Source organism: Salvia miltiorrhiza, chromosome 2, assembly GCF_028751815.1.
Source record: "Salvia miltiorrhiza cultivar Shanhuang (shh) chromosome 2, IMPLAD_Smil_shh, whole genome shotgun sequence".
In the NCBI taxonomy this organism is placed as follows: Eukaryota; Viridiplantae; Streptophyta; class Magnoliopsida; order Lamiales; family Lamiaceae; genus Salvia; species Salvia miltiorrhiza.
Window position 1 is genome coordinate 60665817 of NC_080388.1, and position 10512 is coordinate 60676328.

The following is a 10512-nucleotide window of genomic DNA, read 5'->3' on the forward strand; positions in this document are numbered from 1 at the left end:
AGCAAGATCTCGAAAATCTTCCTTCCCCCTCTGTTTCTGACGAATCTCAAACTGCGCCCTCTCCCCCTCCACCTAAGAAAAAGGGGAAGAAGACCCCCCAACCCCCCAAAAGTGTTCATCCATCCCGTCTTAGTGTCGCGGAGGTGGAAAAATTGAGAAGCAAATGTAGGCGTCCTGATGATTTAAAGTTCGAGGCCTTCTCTAAGGGTTCAACGCCTCCCGAGAACCTTCGCCATCCCAAGATGATAGTTGTTTGGAAAGCCCAGATAGATGCTGGTTTAAGGCTCCCTCCTCCTACCTTGTTGGTCGATGTTTGTAATTATTTTCACATCCCTTTCTTCCAAGTCGCCCCTTCTGCTATCCGAAGGCTATATGCCTTCCATGTTTTGTGCCGGGCTCACGGTGTTGGGGACACCGCAAAACTGTTCTGTCAGACCCAGACCCTTCGCATGCAGGGCAGTCCCCTGTATAGCTTTGCAGCTCATCCAAAACATCCTACTACCTTTCTCTCCTCTTTGAATTCTTTCGATAAGGGCTTCCTGAAGCATTATTGTTATGTGCGCACCCTTTTCGGCACCTGGCGCGATTATCATGCTTTGGAGCTGGAATGGCATAAGCTTCGCACTACTTATAAACCAGCTTCTCCCGAGGTCCCTTCTACCCGTGACCAGAGTATTATAGCCCACCTTAACGCTATGAACAAGGCCCAGCCCCTAGACTGTAGGTACCTTGCTGAGAATAATTCATCTCTGGCATACAATGGTCTATTTCCCCTGTACCCAGAGAAATCAATAGGTAAAAAATATACATTAAAAAACATATTAGCTTTTGTTACCCTGATTTTAATGTTGTGAAATTTTGGTTTGCAGATATGTCTTGGAGGCGCAAGTGTGGGGACAATTTGCCCGACATTCCCTCTCTTGCTGGCAGCGGGGAACATGGCACAGGTGGTTCTGCTTCCGGGACAAATCCCTCGGAGCAGCCTACTGGGGCCAAGCTGACCCCTATTCTTCCTGTAGTTGAAATCCCAGAGGGGAATGTGGAAGCCTCACGTCCTTTTGACGCGGAGGAAGTTGATGCGGGAGCCCTTGTTCATAGGGGTAGACGCTCCAGCGCTGGTGATGCCGCTGGCACCTGTGAAGAAGATATCCAAATCGTGGATATTACTGATGAGGTTCCTTTGCCCGATTCAGCTCCCGGTGCCCCCTTGCTGAGCTTTCGAAGAAAAGGAAGAGGGGCTCCCTAATCTCTGTAGGTGAGAAGGAAAAACAGGAGGGCCTGAAAAAGGCCGGCAAATCTTCAGAGCCAGCAAGGAAGTCTGCTGGTGGTGTAAAGATTTTCCCCTCTGCTGGGGACAAGGGCAAGGGGCCAGCTAAGAAGTCAGCTGGTGGTTCTAAGGTTCTCCCCTCGGCCGGTGGAAAGGGTAAGGGCAAAGCTATGGTGCCCTCGGCTGATGAACCAGAGGATCTTGTTCCTGGGCCGATTTCGAGTTTATCGGGGCAGGAATTGATTGATGCTTTGATAGCTCGTGTCCACTCAAAGGACCAAGAGAAAATGGAGAAGCTGTCCCGACCGGCTTTAGCTACTCAGCTCTGCCGGTTGGCTCTTCAGGTATCCTGCGTCTTATACTCTTTGTTAAAAATTCTAAATTACTAACCTTTTATTGTTTTGTTGGAACCCATTTTATTTTCTTGCAGGTGGAGTCAGGGATGTGGGGGGCTATTAAATGCATCCATGACTACGAGGTGGCAGAGAAAGAGAGAAAGAAGGAACAAGCGGACGTTGCCAAGCGTGATGATGATGTCGCTGGGGTGGTGGAGCGTCTGAGTAAGGCTGAGGCAGAGATTGCTGAGTTGAAGGCTCGGCTGGCTCAAGTAGAGGTGGAGAAATCTTCCCTGGTTTCTGAGCTAACAAGGACGACCAAGGAAGGTCATGAGAACCTGGCCAGGTTCAAGGCGGGATACGAAGAAGCCTATAATGCGACTCGGCGTGATTGGAAGAAGACGCTTGCGGAAGCGCAAAGTCGTGCCTATGTCCTGGGGGCGCGAGATCAACGTCTGGAGTATTTCTTGTCTCCGCAGGGCCAACACTTCCTGGGGGTGATGCTGGAAGGCACTCTGGGGGCTTTCAAAAAGACTCCTGAATACCTGGAGGACTTCGGACCCCTTTTTGCTTACGTGATAGAGCGTACTGCTACAAAGGCTTTGGAGATGGCGGGAGCCACCCCAGAGCAACTTGCTACCCTGAACCTGCACGCCTTGATGGACAACCTCAAGGATGAGGAGATAAATGCGTTGATGGGGATCCCTGCGAATTCTCCAAGGAAACCGGAATGGTGGTACCCAGTGCTGGAGAAAGCCATTCCCTATTTTATTCTCGGGATTGGATTTGACTCGTTGCCCTCCGCACCCATGTACATGCCTGCTTTCTCTGCTTCTCTGGTGCGCTTTGTGAACCAGCTGCGAGATCCCTCTGGCAAGAGCACCCGGAGATTTTCTCAGTTCAGCATGGAGCCTCCCCTGCCCTCTACCTTGGCGCCTTCCGCTTTTTCCGACTCTGCCTCCTCCTCTGCTGCGGTGGACCAACTGTTTGAGCTGTATCGAGATGAGAACCTATATGTGCGGGAGGCTGCGAAGCTGTTGGATCTGGGAGCTCGTCTTCCGAAAGTGAAGAAAGCTGGCATGCTGCCAGTATTTGCAGGGGGAGCCTCTGCTAGCCAGCCCTCCGCAAGTGGTGTCCCTCTTCTGGTCTCCTCTGCCTCTGTCCCTGCTTCCTTTACCTCCCCTGCAGATGCCTCCGTCCCTCCTGTCTAACTTGATGACAAATTTTGTAATTTCTCTAGTTTGTATAAATTGGATACTTACTTCTCGTTTTGGGGTGTATAGCTCTGCCTCATTGGCATATTTATGTGAAGTTTTTTTTTTTTCTTGCTTGTGCCGCTTTTCTCCTTTCGTTCTTTACGTTGTTCTCACTGCTCATTGATGTTTGAGTTTATATTCCCATCTTTCCCCTGCTGATTTGAGTTGACTTGTTATGCTTGTTGTTGATGCTTCTCTGATCCCCTCCCTTGGGATTTCTTTTAATTTCTGCTATAAGGATTCCGTTGACTCCTCTGGCGAGGATTTGGAAGACACCTCTGGCGAGGATTTCGATGACTCCTCTGACGAGGATTCTGATGACTCCTCTGGCGAGGATTTTGATGACTCCTCTGGCGAGGATAGTGATGACTCCTCTGACGAGGATTCTGATGACTCCTCTGGCGAGGATTTTGATAACTCCTCTGGCGAGGATTGTGATGACTCCTCCTCTGGCAAGGATAGTGATGACTCCTCTGGCGAGGATGGTGATGACTCCTCTGTCGAGGATTGTGATGACTCCTCTGGCGAGGATGGTGATGACTCCTCTCGCGAGGATGGCGATGACTCCTCTGGCGAGAATAGTGATGACTCCTCTGGCGAGGATGGTGATGACTCCTCTGGCGAGGATGGTGATGACTCCTCTGGCGAGGATAATGATGACTCCTCTGGCGAGGATTTGGTTAATTTCTTTGTTAGCGATTTCGTGCTTCCCATCCAAGCTGCTTCCCATCCGCGCTGCTTCCCATCCAAGCTGCTTCCCATCCAAGCTTGAGCACTCTGCGCGGAGCATGGAAGACCCGGGGGGTGCAACCAACTTTCGCGGCTTACGATTAAATAGTAACCCTCTGCGTGGAGCATGGAAGGCCCGGGTGGCACTACCAACTTTTATGGCTTACGATTAAATAGTAACCCTCTGCGTGGAGCATGGAAGGCCCGGGTGGCACGACCAACTTTCACGGCTTACGATTAGATAGTAACCCTCTGCGTGGAGCATGGAAGGCCCGGGTGGCACGACCAACTTTTACGGCTTACGATTAAATAGTAACCCCCTGCACGGAGCATGGAAAACCCGGGGGGTGCGACCAGCTTTCGTGGCTTACAGTTAAAGCAACCTCTGCGCGGAGCATGGAAAACCCGGGGGGTGCAACCAACTTTCGCGGCTTATGATTAAGTGCTATCTCTGCGCGGAGCATGGAGGGCCCGGGCGGCACAACCAACTTTCGCGGCTTACGATTGTCAGGGACCTCTGCGCGGAGCATGGAGGGCCCGGGTGGCACAACCAACTTTCGCGGCTTACGATTGTCAGGAACACCCTGCACGGAGCGTGGAAAACCCAGGGGGTGTGACCAGCTTTCGTGACTTACGGTTAAAGCAACCTCTGCGCGGAGCATGGAAAACCCGGGGGGTGCAACCAACTTTCGCGGCTTACGATTAAGTGCTATCTCTGCGCGGAGCATGGAAGGCCCGGATGACACGACCAACTTTCGCGGCTTACGATTGTCAGGGACCTCTGCGCGGAGCATGGAGGGCCCGGGTGGCACAACCAACTTTCGCGGCTTACGATTGTCAGGAACACCCTGCACGGAGCGTGGAAAACCCAGGGGGTGTAACCAGCTTTCGTGGCTTACAGTTAAAGCAACCTCTGCGCGGAGCATGGAAAACCCGGGGGGTGCAACCAACTTTCGCGGCTTATGATTAAGTGCTATCTCTGCGCGGAGCATGGAAGGCCCGGATGGCACGACCAACTTTCGCGGCTTACGATTGTCAGGGACCTCTGCGCGGAGCATGGAGGGCCCGGGTGGCACAACCAACTTTCGCGGCTTACGATTGTCAGGAACACCCTGCACGGAGCGTGGAAAACCCAGGGGGTGTAACCAGCTTTCGTGACTTACGGTTAAAGCAACCTCTGCGCGGAGCATGGAAAACCCGGGGGGTGCAACCAACTTTCGCGGCTTACGATTAAGTGCTATCTCTGCGCGGAGCATGGAAGGCCCGGATGACACGACCAACTTTCGCGGCTTACGATTGTCAGGAACCTCTGCGCGGAGCATGGAGGGCCCGGGTGGCACAACCAACTTTCGCGGCTTACGATTGTCAGGGACATTCTCTGTTCTGGTTGGGTGTAACCCCTCTGCTCTGGTGAAGCATGATCCCTCTGTTTTTCCCTTGGCTTGCTGAGAAGCAATTTTTGAATTTAAAAATTGGGACCTACGGATATACACCCTACTCCCCCCTCTGGTGACATGTGCAATACTCCGTTATGAACATGTTGGCCCAATTATTTCTTACTCCCTTCTTCGGCCCATAAGTTCGTGCGGGCCCATTACCCCTTAGCCCATTTCTTAAGCTCCATACTGCCTCTATATATATCCTCCACCCTTCGCGATTTAGGTTACAATTCCCTCATTTCTTTTCCGCCGCCCCAAACTGCTTTCTTCTCAAACCCTAGATCTCCCGTCTTTTTGGCTCACAATGCCTTCTTGTCTTGGTTGTAATGCCCTCAGTCGGGGGAGCGAGTCCTTTTGAGAAAGTACGCCGGCGCCCGTTGGTGACTGAAAAAACAGGACTCCCCCCCGCCTGAGGGTTTTATCTCCAAGATTCTTGGAGAAAGCTCCCTCGTTACCCTTTTCCGACTTCCTCTCAAATCCTAGATCTGCTGTTCTTTCTCTCCTACTTTCCGTATTTTTTCCCATCTTGGTTGTAAAGCACTCAAATAAGGGAAGTTCCCCTCTGAACATTCACATCCCTAAAGGCTCCGCCTTTTCCTCTGTATTTCTGGTGCAGATCTCTAACTTTGTGGTTGTAATGAGCGGGCTTCCCTTGCTTGAGAGCGTTATTGCCGTGTTTCCCGGGTCTGGCCGTTGTTTCTCCAGATCTGAGCGTTGATTCCCCGAATCTGGACGTTGGTTTGCTCCTTTTCTGTATTCCTTCTCTGTAGCATTTTGACTTGTTATTTTTCTGGATATTCTGCAGGCGTGTGGTGGAGCTGAAGCAGATCTGAGAAATGAGCATGTCCCGGCAGCGAAAGAGAACTCGAAGTGTTGGATCATGGAAGAAGAGACGTCCATCCCTGATGTTTGTTTTCCCTTTGACCTGCTAAGAAGCAGTTTTTGTATTTGTTTCTCCCTTGTCCTGCTAAGAAGCAGTTTGCATTTGGAATTTAAAAATTGAGGATTATGGGTATACACCCTACTCCCCCCTCTGGTGACATGTGCAGTGCTCTGCACGAACATGTTAAGTAGCATATGTAATGTAAGAAAACAAGAATTGAAATAAACAAACACAACACCAGGGAATTCCCTAGAACCACATATCTGTTTTATTGATATTATGGCCCCGGACCTCGTTAAAACCCCTGTGGGAAAAAAGAGTATCCGGTCTACAAGTGATTACTCCTGCTAAGAAGCAGTTATACATAGAACTTTTTGAGTGTGTTTATGTTCCATGGTCTGGGGAGAGCTCTGCCGTCTGAATCCGACAATATGTACGCACCGCCTCCCAAGACCTCTGTGACGATGTATGGCCCTTCCCAATTGGCCTCGAACTTGCCCACCGCCTTTAACGCATCAGCTCGCTTGAGAACCAAATCGCCCTTTGACAATTTCCTCACTTTGACCCGTTTGTCATATCCCGCTTTGATGATGCCTTTGTACTTGGCCGCTCTGATACGAGCTTCCTCCCGCTGTGCTTCCACCAAGTCCAGCTCTGCTCGGCGGAGCTCCTCATTGTGCTCAGTGTTATATGTGGTAATCCGGTATGATTCTAGTCGTGCCTCTGCTGGTATCACCGTGTTAGATCCGTACACCAGCGTGAATGGTGCCTCCCCTGTTGCCGTTTTTGGACTAGTTCGGTAAGCCCAGAGAACAGTGTCCAGCTCTTCCACCCACTTCCCTCTGCTCTGAGTCAGCCTCTTCTTGATTCCCTCACATATGGTCCTGTTAGCTAATTCCACTTGTCCATTTGCCTGTGGGTGAGCCACTGAGACAAACCTCTGTGTAATATCCATTCGATCACAGAAATCCGCGATCCTCTGCCCTGTAAATTGAGTCCCATTATCAGACACAATGATTCGTGGTACTCCGAATCTGCAACAGATATTCCTCCAGATAAAGCGTTCCACTGTAACTTCATCGATCTTGCTCACAGCCTCAGCCTCGACCCATTTAGAAAAATAGTCTATTGCCACAATGAGAAAGCATTTCCCTCCCGGTGCTGTAGGTAGCTTGCCGACTATATCAATGCCCCATTTATCGAACGGACAAGCAGCATACATGACCCCCATGGGCTCCCCTGGTATGTTGATTCTCCCGGCATGCCTCTGACAAGCTTCACACTTGCGAACGAATTCCCTGGCTTCCTGGTTGATATGAGGCCAATAGAACCCTGCCCGAATAATCTTGCGTACAAGGTCCCGAAATCCCGTATGCCCACCACAGCAACCTGCATGAATTTCTTGCAAAGCAAAATTAGCTTCATCTGGAGATAAACATTTTAGCAAAGGTTGAGTGAAAGATCGTTTGAAGAGTTGATCGTTGATTAAGCAGTAGTTCTCATAACGGGCCCTCTGGTTGGACTCTCTGCTTAGCCGCTCCCCTGTCTTTAGGAAGTGTATGATCGGAGCCCGCCAATCATCTCTGATCTCTACCGAGAACACCTGCGAAGTCTCCATCTCTCTGGTATCACGGAGTAGAATAATCTCGTCGCTCCAAGTTTGCTCTACTGCGCTAGCCATGCGCGCCAGTAGGTCGGCCTTCGTATTCTCCTCCCGAGAAATCTGTTCGAGCTTAAATTCCATGAACTTTTCTTTCATTCCGTTAATTTTGGTATGGTACGCCTTCATCCTCTGATCCTTGATATTATAACTTCCCGAGAACTGTTGTGCAACCAGCTGGGAGTCTGTCTTTATGATGACGCACTCGGCTTTAAGCTCTGACAAGATGTGAGCCCCTCTGACCACGGCCTCATATTCTGCCTCATTGTTAGATAACCGGCAGGTGAATTTAATAGCGAACTGATATGTTCCGTATCCTGGCGAAGTGATATATACCCCGATTCCACACCCTTCTTTTGTCACTGATCCATCCACACAAGCCACCCAGAACTCTGGTATGGGACGACGAGTTGTTTCTTGTATGAAGTCTGCCAATGCCTGTGCCTTGATTGCCGTTCGTGGCTCGTACTCTACATCATATTCCCCTAGTTCCACAGCCCATTTAACCATTCTTCCCGACAAATCCGGGCGCCCCAAAACTTGTTTAAAAGGTAAAGACGTGCGTACCACCACTCGGTGTGAAAGGAAATAAGGCCTCAGCTTTCTTGCCGTGATCATGACCGCCAGAGCAGCCTTCTCGATCTCTGTGTAGTTGAGCTCAGGGCCCTGAATAATTCTGCTGACAAAATAGATAGGTCTCTGATGACTTCCCTCCTCTCTGATTAGCACAGAGCTGATTGACTCCTCCCCCATAGCTATGTATAAATACAACGTTTCTCCCGGAACTGGCTTGGTCAGAGTTGGGAGTTCTGCTAGGTATACTTTAAGATCCTCAAACGCCGCGCGGCATTCCTCTGTCCATAGAAACTTGGTTCCCTTCCTCAACACTTTGAAAAACGGCATGCTTCGCTCTGCCGATCGCGATATAAACCTGCTCAAAGCAGTGATACGCCCATTCAGAGTCTGCACCTCCTTGATTCCTCTGGGCGGTGTCATTTCTAAAATAGCTTTGACCTTGTCGGCGTTGACCTCAATCCCTGCTGGTGTGACTTTATACCCCAAGAATTTCCCTGTTGTGACCCCAAAAGTGCACTTGGCTGGGTTCAACATGAGTCTGTGATCTCTGACTACTGTGAAGATCTCTTCCAGATCAGACACATGGTCCTCTGCCCTGTTACTCCGTACGAGCATATCGTCCACGTACACTGAGATATTCTTAGCAAGCTGTTCTTTGAAAATTTTCTCCATCATCCGCTGATACGTGGCTCCTGCGTTCTTCAGACCAAACGGCATACTCTTCCACCCATATACTCCACAACAGACGGCAAAGGCCGTTTTGGCGATGTCTCCCCTGTTCATCTTTACCTGATGATACCCTTGGTACGCATCCATCATGGATAATAAGGCACATCCTGAAGTGGAGTCCACCAATTGGTCAATCCTCGGCAGAGGATAGTGGTCCTTCGGACAAGCAGCGTTTAAATCTCTGAAATCCACACACATCCTCCAGGTGTTTGTTTTCTTGGGTACCATCACCGCGTTTGAGATCCACTCTGGGTATTGCACTTCCACAATATGCCCAGCTTTCAATAGTTCATAGACCTGCTCTCTGATGGCAGCGTCCTTTTCAGCCCCAAAATTCCTTGTCCGTTGCTTTACCGGCTTGACCTTAGGGTCCACGTTGAGGCAATGCTCCGCCAACCCTCTATCGATTCCCTTCAAATCTGCGGTGCTGAAAGCGAACACATCCGCATTTCGCCGAAGACAACCAATGAGCTCTTCTCTGACTTGATCACTCATGGCCGATCCAATCTTAGTCTGGAAACCCTCTTTCCCTGGAAATAACTCTATCATATTGCAAACATCGCTAGTGGACACCAGCGCGGTTTTTCTCTGTGGAGTCTCTGTCTTTTAATAAATCCGCCAACTCTTGGCGCTCCTCTGCTGGGGCGTGCACCTCGCCCACTTTCCCCTTCTTCCGGGCGTTCGACCCCTCTGTCCATCTTTCCCTTTTCTGCCCCGCTGACTGTGTGAGCATTTGCACGTGGCATGCTTTTGATGTCGTTTGATCGCCGCAAACTTCTCCCACTCTTCCACCCTCGATGGGAAACTTCATTTTCAGATGAAACAGTGATATAACAGCTTTGAACGCTGTCAAGGCAGGCCGGCCGAGTATGACATTGTACGAGGGCTTAGGCATATCCACCACTAAGAACCGTACCATCCTTGTTTTGTTACCTGCAGCTGTATTGCCCAGAATCAACGGCAACTCTACATACCCCAGGGGCATGACCATCTCTCCTCCAAACCCAAACAGAGGAGCATTTGTCGGCTCAACATGAGCGTTAATTCCCATATTTTGGAGACATTCCTTATACAAGATGTTTACAGCGCTGCCCGAATCCACGAAAATACGGTGAATAATGCAGCCGGCAATGTCCGCCGTGATGACCAGCGCATCATCATGCGGATACATTAGTGTCCGTATATCCTCTACTCCAAAGGTGATTGCTGGCTCCTCTGCCGCGCTGGTGACTTCCATGACCCTTTTAGGATAATACCCTGTTTTTACTGCTCTGACGACTTGTTTTTTAGCCCGATTTGATGTGGGCATCCCGTTCTCTCCGCAAATCATGTGAACTTCCCTCCTGTACGGGGGGGGGAGGAAGAGCTTGCCTGTCTGCCCCCTCTCTGCGATTATCCTGGTTGTCATCAAGCCTGCGATCTCTGTTGTTGTTCCCTTGTTCTCGTCGCTGATCCCGGTTATTTCTTTGATCCCTCTGATCTCGCTGATCTCTCTGATCCCTCTGATCCCGCTGATCTCTCTGATCAGTCCTCCTCTGACCTTCATTTCCCCTGTCAATAAGATGGTCGAGATATCCCTGACGCACCAGTAACTCCAACTGGTGCTTAAGGTGTCCACAATATTTCGTGTAATGCCCG